A 14,731-nucleotide genomic window follows, 5' to 3' on the forward strand; every position below is an offset into this window, starting at 1 on the left:
TTGCAAGGTTTTTTAAATGCTAATTCCTAACTATAACGTGTGTGTAACCCATGGTTTTTTCAGTGAATTTGCAAGGTTTTTTAAATGCTAATTTTTTTTTTTATTCTTCATTTTTTTCAAACATATTTTTAATTTAATTTTCTTTCATTTTATAAAGACTATGCTTAAATTTTTAAAATCCTTAAATATTTTTTTTAATATATTTTTTAAAATAAACATGTAAAATTTATTACCAGATTTTTTTTTTTTTTTTTTTTATAGTACGCGTACCGTAAGCTCACGGTAAGCGTACGGTTTACGCAACGTCCGTAATCTATCTACGCTGCTTGCGTATAGTTACGCACTTTGCGTAGCCGCGCGTACTGCGCGTGGGACGCGTGCGCGCTTACGCCACACGCGCACGTTACGCGGAAGTGCCGGGGAGTGACTGTTATGCGCATGCGCGCAAGCGCGTGTCTTTTTTACGCGCACGCGTACTTTTTGCCGTAAGCGTACCGTAAGCGTACGGTAGGTCATGTGATCTTGAAACACAACTTTTGATTGGTTGAAACTACTTTCAGTTCTAGAACTCTCCTACACCGCACCCATTCCCCTCATTTCTGCTTGTGATCCCTTGGGAGAAGGAGCTGGTTTGTCTTTGGGATACGATGGCAGAACAGCAGAGCTCTTCTGAGAGTGAGGCTAGCACCAGCAGCACTGTCTTGAGGCAGAGATCGAGGAAACAAAAGCCTTCTTATGTTTGGGATTATTTTACTTTTCCAGAAGGCCAGCAAAAGGTGAATGCACCCTTAGTTACTTGCAAGCTGTGTAAGCGTGTACTTTCTAGAGGTAATCCTAACAGGAAGTATTCCTTTGGGAATCACACCATGAAGAGACACCTCCAGGATGTACACAGAAGGACACATGGTCATCTTTTTGGAGGTAACTCTTCAGAAAGACGAGCCAGTACATCCACAGCAGCTCAGCCTGGACCATCATCTGCAGGGCTGACTCCTTCTTCTGCAGGTCAGGTGAGCCCTTCATCTGTGGGGGGAGAATCTCCTTTTGCTGGCCCTCTGGAAATGAACCTTCGATTTCGGAAGGTTGATATTCATTGCACATTTTGTAAAGGTCTAATTTGTCATAGGGAGACCAGTGTTTCCCTAGTGAACAACAAAATAGATCAGCACATTTGTAGCTTTGAATGATTTTCCCATGCTTCCTTTCCTCTGTCCCTGCATGAACACAACGGTTCTTTTAAGAGCCAACCTTATCTTTCATCTTTTTTTTACATATGTTTTTTAAAACCTTTTTTTTTTTTTTTTTTACCGTACGCGTACGGTGCGCGTACCTTTTTTTTATTTTTTAAAAAAAACACTAAAAATCAATTATCACATTACAAGGTCCTTGAGAGACTACAATTATTATTATTGACTTACCATACTCACTCAAAAAAATATTTATTCATTTGTTTTTTTAAAAAATAGTTTTAAAAATGGTTGTAGTTTTCGAAAATTTTCTATATCGATCTGAAAAAAAAGAAAAAAGTATTAATATTTTTTTAACAATTTATAATACAGTATACATATTTACATTTTTTTCAAAAAAATATTTTTGCCTTATTTTTGCTGTTTTCAGAATATATTGCATTTCACTATAAATTGTGAAAGCAATTGCATTCATCATTTTACAGCGGGCAAAAAAAAATAACAATCTCAAAGATTGTATTAAAAAAGCCCAGAATCTCTTCTCACTTAAACTTATCATTACAGAAATGCATATTATTCTAAAAAAATATCATCTAAAAACAATACTTATTTCTTTAAAATACCGTCTGATATGTTTGTTTCAGAAGTATAATCACAATATTATATCTCAAATAACTCCAAAATACATCTGATTTCATTTCCTTTAGGCCAAATATTTTTTTTTTTTTTTTTTTGGAATACATTTCCAAGGGAAATCCATTAAAATTCTAAAGTTTAATCTGTCCAGATCTCACCGATTCTCTGTAACATTTTGGTTCACGAAAATTTTTTGAATAATTTATTTAGTCCACAATAGAATTGCTTACTTTTCCACATGGCCAAATAGTAATTTTTTAAATCATTTTTGAAAAAATTTCCAATGGCAGTCCAATAGCATTCCAAAATTTAAAATGTGCAGAAGTTACCGATTATCTATAAATTATTGGTTTTTCAAAATTGCATTAAAAATTAAAAAAGTCCACATTACAATTGGTTATCTTTCCTTTAGGCCAAATGATAATTTTAAAAATATTTTTTCTACAAAATTGCAATGGTAATCCAGTAAAATGGTAAAATTATTTTGTCCAGATCTTGCCAAGTCTCTCTAAAATTTAGGTTTCAGGAAGATTAGATAGGAATTTGCTAAATCAAAAGGCAAACGTTGTTTGAAAATCAATTGGGAATCATTACACAGTGTCCAGCCTTTTTCACATTTTAGATAAACTGTGTAATGTCCAGAAGTAACAGTAGGTCCATCATGGAAAATTATTGCAACAGTTACAAAAGTTTTTCCTGAAATTGATAATTGCTGTCCTGTAAACTTCTTTATTAAAGTATCCAATTTTGAACCATCAGCTCTACATCGTTGCATCATTAAAATTACATACTGTCCGTATTCCCTTAAAATTAATGTTGAAAACATGTCAGAATTACACTCACCACATTTCATGCTATGATTAGCATCTTTAACTAATTTTGCAAAAGTGACTGTTTTACTCTCTGGCAATGTCAAATAAATAAACCTTTCATTATCAACAATAGAGCCACATATATTATAACAATTATCACAACTATGTTCCCATTTATAAGAGAGACCAAAAAAAATGTCAATGGGAACTCCTTCTTCTTCCACTACCTGAAGAAAATACATCAAAAATTCGTGTGCATCTTGCTGTTCATTTTGAGAAAACTGTGTTCGTCCTGAACATACATCTAAAAGTTTTCTAATATCAGTAGCACTTTCTATTTGAGTTTTATCTTTACTCAGCTTTTGAAAAAGGAGACTCAGCTCTGAACAGAATCTTTTTCCCTGATTTACTATTATCTGCTCTTGCAAACTTTCCAGATAAAATGCAACATTCAGCACTACATTAGCGTAGCAGTTGACACCAGAGCTATTTTCAAAATGACATCCTACAACCTGTTCTTCATTGTCCTTTTTCTTTTTGCTTGCAATTACATCACTCCTCTTTTTTTTCCTCTTCTCTATATCTTCATTACAGATATTCTCATTTCTCCTTTTACGAGAAACTACACGTTTCTCCAACACAGGATACTGACCTAAATGAGGAGCATAGCTTCTTCTTAATCTATTATACTCCTTTACACAGTTTGTATCAGCACTAACTTTTGAGTCATCAAAGTCTATCGTGAATAAACCTGATAATGTTTTGACTCGTGACAAAGCTACATATGCCATACCTTCTTTGAACACAGTTGAACCAATGTTCACAAATGCACAATCTACAGTCAATCCTTGAGACTTGTGGATAGTTACAGCATATGCTAGAGAAAACGGAAACTGCTTCCTACGTACATATAAGTCTTTCACAAGCATAAAACGAACTGTACAACGACAAATATCTTTAACTTCATCTATCTGATCAAATTTTATCTGTAAACATTCAATTCCTTCTTTTTTCTGATAATTAATAAAACCCACAACTCTTCCCATCGCTCCATTCACTAAGCCTTTCTCAACATCCAAATTTCTCCTTAAAAATACTCTACAGTTCATGCAAACATATAGATTTTTTTCTAATCCTGCTGTTTTGGAGATGTTCTTCTCTAGTGAGTCCAATTTATTTTTCAGTTTGCCTGTTACTGTGACAGTAATTCTTCCATCCTCAATTTTGTCCACTGCTTCCAATTTCCTGATCTCTTCCTTTTCCAATTTCAAAAGCTCCTCATTAAATATTGAGCATTCACGTAGAGTTGGCATTAAGCAGATGACACTTTTGTTTTCTGCAATATTCTTGTATATTTTCTCTGCAACTATTTCTTCCTTTGGAAATAAATTATGTAGCAGCCGACTCTGTAATGCTTTTTTCCCAACTTCTGTGAGTAGTCCAATTCTGATATCTTTCAGAATACTTCCATATTCTTCATCGTTTGCTTGCCTCATATTAGTTGTAAGTTCCTTGTACTCAAAGAAGGACCAAATATTTGTATTTCCAATGCTTCCCAATGACTTCTTCGTGTCTTCATGTGTCACAGTATTAAACACTGGTTGTCCTTTAACTGGAGTAAGTTGCAAAAGATCCCCAAAAACTATGACGTGTTTTCCACCAAATAACACGTCATAGTCTGTCTTCAAAATTTGCTGCATTCTTAAATGCACAAAGGCAAGCATTAAGTTTGATACCATGCTCACCTCATCAATAATGAGAACTTGCATCTTCTTCAATACTCTTGAAACTTCCAAGGATGCTTCTCCAGTTAGCTTGTTGAATTGTATTTTGTTCTCATGCTCCACTGGTAACATTAGCAAACGATGTAAGGTGATTCCTTTTATGTTATATGCTGCTAACCCAGTTGGAGCAGTAACCACACAAGACAAAGTAGAATCCGTTTTTTGCTTTAGGTAGCTTCTGATGACTTTAATTAGGAAACTTTTTCCAGTGCCAGCTTGTCCGCTTACATACATCCTGATTGGATGAAATGATGTGCATGAGCACTCTTTTTTTATATGTAGAAATCCGTGATCAATTTTGTTTTTGATCTCTTCATAAATGTGTTGCTGCTCTTGATTCAGTTGTCTTTCCAAATTTTGTAAGTCTATAAATTCTTCTTGAGCTTGATTCATAGCCGTTTCCACTTCATTCATGGCTATTGATGCTTCATTTTCAACGATTGGTTGTCCTAGGGGATCTTGACTGTATGTTCCTGAACTTTGGCTGTCCTGAGAACTGTCTCTAGCTATTTCTGCTGCAATTGTAGTTTCCTCTTCAATTTCTTCATTTAACATTTGCAGATAAGTTGAGAATGTACTGCATTGTATGCTGTCTTTGCAAGCATTAAAAGAATCTTCATAGCTCTGGAATTCTCCCAGTAGTTCATCCTCTGTACGCCATGGTTTAAACAACTGTAAAAGAGCCAAGTAGTAAAATTCTTTCTTGTCGGTTGTGTCGCAACTCAGCTTCCGGTGATTTATCAAACTTCCTTTGGTTTGCTTCACCAAACATCCTTCTTCACCAACAACTTTATATTTTCCACTGTTGATGTCTTCTGCAGCTTTCCGTGAATAAATGTAGTTCTGCAGCACTTCATAGAGACACATGTTCTCCAGATGATGACTTCTCTTGGGATAATATGTGTCCAACATGTTTGTTTTCAATATATCTGTACTTTCTGGGTCATTCTCGGCCAAATATTCAATTTCTCCAACAGATTTCAGTACCCGATTTCTCATTGCTGCAAGGCCTAAACTTGCCCAAATTATTCTTCTTGACTTCGAGTAGAGACTTGCAGAAGATAACCTATCTGAACATTCGTAGGATCCAATTTCTCGATGCGATAACATCTTCAAACTGAAACTGTACAGCTTCTTACTGACAGTCTTCTCGTGAGAAATCTCTTCCCACATTTCCTTCAATTCTGTTTTTTCTGATTTCGTAATGTAAGACGTTACATATCGTGCAACAGCAATGGAATTGTCAGCTACATACTGTATATCCATGTTAGCGTTCCACATGGATAAAATGACTGGGTTGTAGTCATTTATATTTTTTGATTCTTCTTTTCTTTTAAGGTTGTAGGTATTCTTAGGTGATTTTCTTGTGATAGTATGTCTCACAGCTGACATAAAACTGTTGACTCTTCCATTTGAAAGAACAGGTCTAGGAAATCCAAATCGACATTTAGTGTAGTATTTTTCTTTGCTCTTGTATTTCCGTCGACAGTATTTTCCACACCGATGACTTTGGAAACGTAGAACTTGCTCCTTTAACTTGTTCTCTTCTTTGCTTTTTGGTATACCACATGTTGCATATTCTTCAATGTAAGATAACACTGCTTCATCAGTATCTGTTCCAAACTTTGGGGCATCCTTGATCCACAGCAGCATATGAATATGAGGAGCACCTCTTGCCTGGTACTCTTTTCTCCAAAAGAAATCCACTACTTCTCCAAGGGGTGGATTTTTTTTATTGCAGATGAAGGACATCATAGCCTCAAATCTATGATTGAAATATCTGCAAACATTAACCGGATCCAATGAGCACAGTTCTCCTGCTGTCTTGTATTCGATGTTTTTAATGTTTGAATTTGCCTCTCGTAGAAAATCCAGTAAATCATCCCAAGCGTACTCGGCACAGCTTAGGGTAAGGAACCATGTTGGTGTTCCTAAATTGCGTAACATGCATTTTAGTTCACCATGGCGTCGGTACCAATATTCATTTGTCCCACGCTGACAAGCCATCAGATTGATCAGTTGTGTTTCCAAATGATCATCTCGGTGCTGCACTTTCTCCATAAAATCCTTAGCAGACACATTTTGTAAATGTACTCCACTTTTTAAAATGTGATTTACTGCATAAGACAGTGCAGACAAGTCGCTTTCAAATAAAAGATGGAACAAATAAGGAATACTTTGTCGAAATCTGGGATCTTCAGCATATAGTCTTGTAGTCCGATACTCTGAAGCTGGAATCTGTTCTGGACGTTCATCGTATCGTCCTCCTTTTCCTTTAGGAAACAGCTGGGGAAAACATCGAGCTTCCAAGCTCTCCTCCCATACACTCACGGGATTTCCTTTTGCTTTCTTCATCTGAAAGAGATCAATATTGTCTCCCATAACTTCTTTCGAATGGAGAGGATGTATGCTAAAATGTTCATAAATTTCTTCTTCCTTTGACTTGTCCACTTTTTCAATTTGTCCAGTTGGTGTTTCTGTGTGTTCTTGAAAATCTTCTTCTTCTTCTTCTTCTTCTATATAAATTGATTCATACCATTTGTTATTTTTTTTCAAATACAAATTTGCTCTTTGTACTTTCCGCACATCTACCAGCTCCTGCCAAATCTTCTTATTCTTTGTAGGTACACCATTAACCAGAATAATTAATGGTTCAGTTTCCAAAGTATCCGCATCAATAGTTTCCATATTTTTTTTCAAATCCAAGGGCAAATACACCACTCTACCTTTTAAACCTCTCAGTAAATCTGAAGGAGGTAATTTACCAGTTTTGGGCTCCATACGTACTATGGTCTGGAACGGATGAACACATTGAATGAGTATAGACTCATATGTATTTAATTCAGAAAGTTCAGCAGGAATAGCATCCAATTCTAAATTATTATGTACAGCTCTGGTCGGCATTCTATTTTCCTCTAACTTGTTGTAACAGTATTTACAAATACGCTGATCTTCACCCAATTCAAAACAATTTTCAAGAAATATATATGTGGCAAAATCCATCCACTTATAATTATCTTCATTTTCACTCTTTCTGTAGAGATCAACATTCCTAGTTTGTTTTCTATAATGAGTTCTGCGGCAACAAATACAAGTAACATTTGGTCTTTCATTAGAGACTATTGCAAATTTTGTTATGTGATCATTAAATGTGTTACTTACAGAGGGTTCTACATTCTCTTCCACTTCTGCCTCATTTACTGTGTCCTTCTCTGCACTGTTTTGTTCAGGACCAAAGTAACAAAACTGAATTTCATCAACAACCTTCTCTACATCTGATACCGTTCCTCGGAACAGAGCCCTATTCAATTCATTTAACTTTATTGCTGGACTTTTGGCAAAATACAACCGTCTCACAAACTTTCTCATTTCAGTATGATGAACAGCCAGCATCCTAAAATGATGGAAAACACTATTGCACACTTTTCTAGATAGACAAGCAAGAGAATGACCCTGCAAACCAGTATTCTCTCTCACTCTGCATGGATCCAGACTTTGAAGCACCTTAATCTTTTGTTTTACACTTTTTTTACTATATTCTCTTAGAAACTCTCGAAATCTGTCAATAGATTCCTGACGCACAGTGCAAATACTACTACAATTCCAAGTGTACACTGGGGCTTTAGGACGTCTCCCCATTGCCTCATCTGCCATCACTTGTACCTCATCTCTTGGAACCATTATCTCCTTCTCCATTATGCAACCATTTTTTACTTCGTATGAACGACCTCTGGTGTCAACTGCATGCAGCAAACTATTACTTTGAAAATAGCTCTCTTCATTAAAAAAAGGTTCACTACTTGAACTATGCATCCACTTTCCTAAAAACACTTTACAAAAGTTTGTTCTGTTCACTACTCTTTTGCTTTTGCTTTGTGATTTCAGTACATTAACCATTTTATCTAATGTACGCATCCTATTCAAAATTAATATGAATAGTTTCCTTTTTAATTCTAATGCTTTTGCTGCAATGGCTTCAATTTCTTTTTTTCTCTTGTAATATTTTGCCTTTTGCTTATATTTCTTTACATCCTTTATCAAATTGGACATAACTCTTCTCTGAAACATTTTTCTACGTATCTCTTTAAACGCTGTTTTTCTGTTTATGTTAAACTTTTCAATTGCAGAAGGTATATTTGCATTAACTAAATTCTCAATTTTTTGCTGTTCTCTATGTTTTGTTACATTTTTCCGAGGACAGACATTTTGTACATTTTTCTTTGTTTTGAATATTTTGTTAAGAAATTGTTTTTTCTGCTTACCAGAAGATTTTTTCTTTTTCCCAACATGAGCATCTTCTACTAACTTTGGTCCTCCAGTTGTCTTCAAATATAGTTTTTTTTTAGCGTTTTTTGAGCTCGAGATTTTGTAGGCATCTTAAATTTTGTTCACTGTTCTTCAGCAATACCTGAAAAAAACTAAAAAAAAAATCCTTTATTGTATTTAAATATATTACTACATTTGTTTTCACAATAGTCATAAAACAAAATTTCTTTGCCAATTTGAATGCACACAAACTGCTCTTTTTTTTGGGCAAGTGAAAATCTCTTTTACAAACTGTCACATTATGAAACCACTTTTCAGATTTTTTAAAAAGCCCATGTCCACAGTGCTACACTCCAGCAAGGGCAACCAGCCTTAGTGAAGCTCAATGTATTTGCATTACAGACTGAAACCTGAAAACCCCACTCGCTTGTAAATACTTTGCATGACTATACACGGCAAGCACATGGGTGTGTGCTAAGACTCTGCTTCTTCCCCCAAAAATTCGCTCCCCCTTTCCATCTAATGCAACTGTGAAATCACCAGAGCAAGACGCAATAAATCTCTGCCTATAATTCCTCTATGCACACAGAGTCATGTTTTCACATTAGTCCCAAAACGAAATTTCTTTGCCATTTTGAAAGCACACTTACTGCTCTTTTTTTTTCGGGCCGAGTGAAAATCACTTTTACAGACTGACACATTATGAAACCACTATTTTTGATTTATTTAATTGCACGTGTACAAACTGTTTTTTTTTCAGACCACCACCATGTGCATTCTCTGTGACTGCCTACACTCCACCAAGGGCAACCAGCCTTAGTGATGCTGAATGTATTTGCATTACAGACTTAAACCTGAAAACCCCACTGGCTTCTAAATACTGTGCATGACTATACATGGCAAGCACATGGGTGTGTGCTAAGCCTCTGCTTCTTCCCCAAAAAATTCGCTCCCCCTTTCCATCTAATGCAACTGTGAAATCACCAGAGCAAGACGCAATAAATCTCTGCCTATAATTCCTCTATGCACACAGAGTCATGTTTTCACATTAGTCCTAAAACGAAATTTCTTTGCCAATTTGAAAGCACACTTACTGCTCTTTTTTTTTAGGGCCAAGTGAAAATCTCTTTTTACAATTTGAAATCACTTTTACAGACTGACACATTATGAAACCACTATTTTTGATTTATTTAATTGCACGTGTCCAAGCTGTTTTTTTTTCAGACCAACACCATGTGTATTCTCTGTGTCTGCCTACACTCCAGCAAGGGCAACCAGTCTTAGTGATGCTGAATGTATTTGCATTACAGACTTAAACCTGAAAACCCCACTGGCTTCTAAATACTGTGCATGACTATACATGGCAAGCACATGGGTGTGTGCTAAGCCTCTGCTTCTTCCCCAAAAAATTCGCTCCCCCTTTCCATCTAATGCAACTGTGAAATCACCAGAGCAAGACGCAATAAATCTCTGCCTATAATTCCTCTATGCACACAGAGTCATGTTTTCACATTAGTCCCAAAACGAAATTTCTTTGCCATTTTGAAAGCACACTTACTGCTCTTTTTTTTTAGGGCCGAGTGAAAATCACTTTTACAGTCTGACACATTATGAAACCTTTTTTAAAAATTTATTTAATTGCACATGTCCAAGCTGTTTTTTTTTCAGACCACCACCATGTGTATTCTCTGTGTCTGCCTACACTCCAGCAAGGGCAACCAGCCTTAGTGATGCTGAATGTATTTGCATTACAGACTTAAACCTGAAAACCCCACTGGCTTCTAAATACTGTGCATGACTATACACGGCAAGCACATGGGTGTGTGCTAAGCCTCTGCTTCTTCCCCCAAAAATTTGCTCCCCCTTTCCATCTAATGCAACTGTGAAATCACCAGAGCAAGACGCAATAAATCTCTGCCTATAATTCCTCTATGCACACAGAGTCATGTTTTCACATTAGTCCTAAAACGAAATTTCTTTGCCCATTTGAAAGCACACTTACTGCTCTTTTTTTTTCGGGCCAAGTGAAAATCTCTTTTTACAATTTGAAATCACTTTTACAGACTGACACATTATGAAACCACTTTTTTTTCTTTTATTTAAATGCACATGTCCAAGCTGTTTTTTCAGACCACCACCATGTGCATTCTCTGTGACTGCCTACACTCCACCAAGGGCAACCAGCCTTAGTGATGCTGAATGTATTTGCATTACAGACTTAAACCTGAAAACCCCACTGGCTTCTAAATACTGTGCATGACTATACACGGCAAGCACATGGGTGTGTGCTAAGCCTCTGCTTCTTCCCCCAAAAATTCGCTCCCCCTTTCCATCTAATGCAACTGTGAAATCACCAGAGCAAGACGCAATAAATCTCTGCCTATAATTCCTCTATGCACACAGAGTCATGTTTTCACATTAGTCCTAAAACGAAATTTCTTTGCCAATTTGAAAGCACACTTACTGCTCTTTTTTTTTAGGGCCAAGTGAAAATCTCTTTTTACAATTTGAAATCACTTTTACAGACTGACACATTATGAAACCACTATTTTTGATTTATTTAATTGCACGTGTACAAACTGTTTTTTTTTCAGACCACCACCATGTGCATTCTCTGTGACTGCCTACACTCCACCAAGGGCAACCAGCCTTAGTGATGCTGAATGTATTTGCATTACAGACTTAAACCTGAAAACCCCACTGGCTTCTAAATACTGTGCATGACTATACATGGCAAGCACATGGGTGTGTGCTAAGCGTCTGCTTCTTCCCCAAAAAATTCGCTCCCCCTTTCCATCTAATGCAACTGTGAAATCACCAGAGCAAGACGCAATAAATCTCTGCCTATAATTCCTCTATGCACACAGAGTCATGTTTTCACATTAGTCCTAAAACGAAATTTCTTTGCCAATTTGAAAGCACACTTACTGCTCTTTTTTTTTAGGGCCAAGTGAAAATCTCTTTTTACAATTTGAAACCACTTTTACAGACTGACACATTATGAAACCACTATTTTTGATTTATTTAATTGCACGTGTCCAAGCTGTTTTTTTTTCAGACCAACACCATGTCTATTCTCTGTGTCTGCCTACACTCCAGCAAGGGCAACCAGCCTTAGTGATGCTGAATGTATTTGCATTACAGACTTAAACCTGAAAACCCCAGTGGCTTCTAAATACTGTGCATGACTATACATGGCAAGCACATGGGTGTGTGCTAAGCCTCTGCTTCTTCCCCCAAAAATTCGCTCCCCCTTTCCATCTAATGCAACTGTGAAATCACCAGAGCAAGACGCAATAAATCTCTGCCTATAATTCTTCTATGCACACAGAGTCATGTTTTCACATTAGTCCCAAAACGAAATTTCTTTGCCAATTTGAAAGCACACTTACTGCTCTTTTTTTTTCGGGCCAAGTGAAAATCTCTTTTTACAATTTGAAATCACTTTTACAGACTGACACATTATGAAACCACTATTTTTGATTTATTTAATTGCACGTGTCCAAGCTGGTTTTTTTTCAGACCACCACCATGTGCATTCTCTGTGACTGCCTACACTCCACCAAGGGCAACCAGCCTTAGTGATGCTGAATGTATTTGCATTACAGACTTAAACCTGAAAACCCCACTGGCTTCTAAATACTGTGCATGACTATACATGGCAAGCACATGGGTGTGTGCTAAGCCTCTGCTTCTTCCCCAAAAAATTCGCTCCCCCTTTCCATCTAATGCAACTGTGAAATCACCAGAGCAAGACGCAATAAATCTCTGCCTATAATTCCTCTATGCACACAGAGTCATGTTTTCACATTAGTCCCAAAACGAAATTTCTTTGCCATTTTGAAAGCACACTTACTGCTCTTTTTTTTTCGGGCCGAGTGAAAATCACTTTTACAGACTGACACATTATGAAACCTTTTTTAAAAATTTATTTAATTGCACATGTCCAAGCTGTTTTTTTTTCAGACCACCACCATGTGTATTCTCTGTGTCTGCCTACACTCCAGCAAGGGCAACCAGCCTTAGTGATGCTGAATGTATTTGCATTACAGACTTAAACCTGAAAACCCCACTGGCTTCTAAATACTGTGCATGACTATACACGGCAAGCACATGGGTGTGTGCTAAGCCTCTGCTTCTTCCCCCAAAAATTCGCTCCCCCTTTCCATCTAATGCAACTGTGAAATCACCAGAGCAAGACGCAATAAATCTCTGCCTATAATTCCTCTATGCACACAGAGTCATGTTTTCACATTAGTCCTAAAACGAAATTTCTTTGCCAATTTGAAAGCACACTTACTGCTCTTTTTTTTTCGGGCCAAGTGAAAATCTCTTTTTACAATTTGAAATCACTTTTACAGACTGACACATTATGAAACCACTTTTTTTTCTTTTATTTAAATGCACATGTCCAAGCTGTTTTTTCAGACCACCACCATGTCCATTCTCTGTGACTGCCTACACTCCACCAAGGGCAACCAGCCTTAGTGATGCTGAATGTATTTGCATTACAGACTTAAACCTGAAAACCCCACTGGCTTCTAAATACTGTGCATGACTATACACGGCAAGCACATGGGTGTGTGCTAAGCCTCTGCTTCTTCCCCCAAAAATTCGCTCCCCCTTTCCATCTAATGCAACTGTGAAATCACCAGAGCAAGACGCAATAAATCTCTGCCTATAATTCCTCTATGCACACAGAGTCATGTTTTCACATTAGTCCTAAAACGAAATTTCTTTGCCAATTTGAAAGCACACTTACTGCTCTTTTTTTTTAGGGCCAAGTGAAAATCTCTTTTTACAATTTGAAATCACTTTTACAGACTGACACATTATGAAACCACTATTTTTGATTTATTTAATTGCACGTGTACAAACTGTTTTTTTTTCAGACCACCACCATGTGCATTCTCTGTGACTGCCTACACTCCACCAAGGGCAACCAGCCTTAGTGATGCTGAATGTATTTGCATTACAGACTTAAACCTGAAAACCCCACTGGCTTCTAAATACTGTGCATGACTATACATGGCAAGCACATGGGTGTGTGCTAAGCCTCTGCTTCTTCCCCAAAAAATTCGCTCCCCCTTTCCATCTAATGCAACTGTGAAATCACCAGAGCAAGACGCAATAAATCTCTGCCTATAATTCCTCTATGCACACAGAGTCATGTTTTCACATTAGTCCTAAAACGAAATTTCTTTGCCAATTTGAAAGCACACTTACTGCTCTTTTTTTTTAGGGCCAAGTGAAAATCTCTTTTTACAATTTGAAATCACTTTTACAGACTGACACATTATGAAACCACTATTTTTGATTTATTTAATTGCACGTGTCCAAGCTGTTTTTTTTTCAGACCAACACCATGTGTATTCTCTGTGTCTGCCTACACTCCAGCAAGGGCAACCAGCCTTAGTGATGCTGAATGTATTTGCATTACAGACTTAAACCTGAAAACCCCAGTGGCTTCTAAATACTGTGCATGACTATACATGGCAAGCACATGGGTGTGTGCTAAGCCTCTGCTTCTTCCCCAAAAAATTCGCTCCCCCTTTCCATCTAATGCAACTGTGAAATCACCAGAGCAAGACGCAATAAATCTCTGCCTATAATTCTTCTATGCACACAGAGTCATGTTTTCACATTAGTCCCAAAACGAAATTTCTTTGCCAATTTGAAAGCACACTTACTGCTCTTTTTTTTTCGGGCCAAGTGAAAATCTCTTTTTACAATTTGAAATCACTTTTACAGACTGACACATTATGAAACCACTATTTTTGATTTATTTAATTGCACGTGTCCAAGCTGTTTTTTTTTCAGACCACCACCATGTGCATTCTCTGTGACTGCCTACACTCCACCAAGGGCAACCAGCCTTAGTGATGCTGAATGTATTTGCATTACAGACTTAAACCTGAAAACCCCACTGGCTTCTAAATACTGTGCATGACTATACATGGCAAGCACATGGGTGTGTGCTAAGCCTCTGCTTCTTCCCCAAAAAATTCGCTCCCCCTTTCCATCTAATGCAACTGTGAAATCACCA

Source organism: Triturus cristatus, chromosome 10 (genome assembly GCF_964204655.1).
Source record: "Triturus cristatus chromosome 10, aTriCri1.1, whole genome shotgun sequence".
In the NCBI taxonomy this organism is placed as follows: Eukaryota; Metazoa; Chordata; class Amphibia; order Caudata; family Salamandridae; genus Triturus; species Triturus cristatus.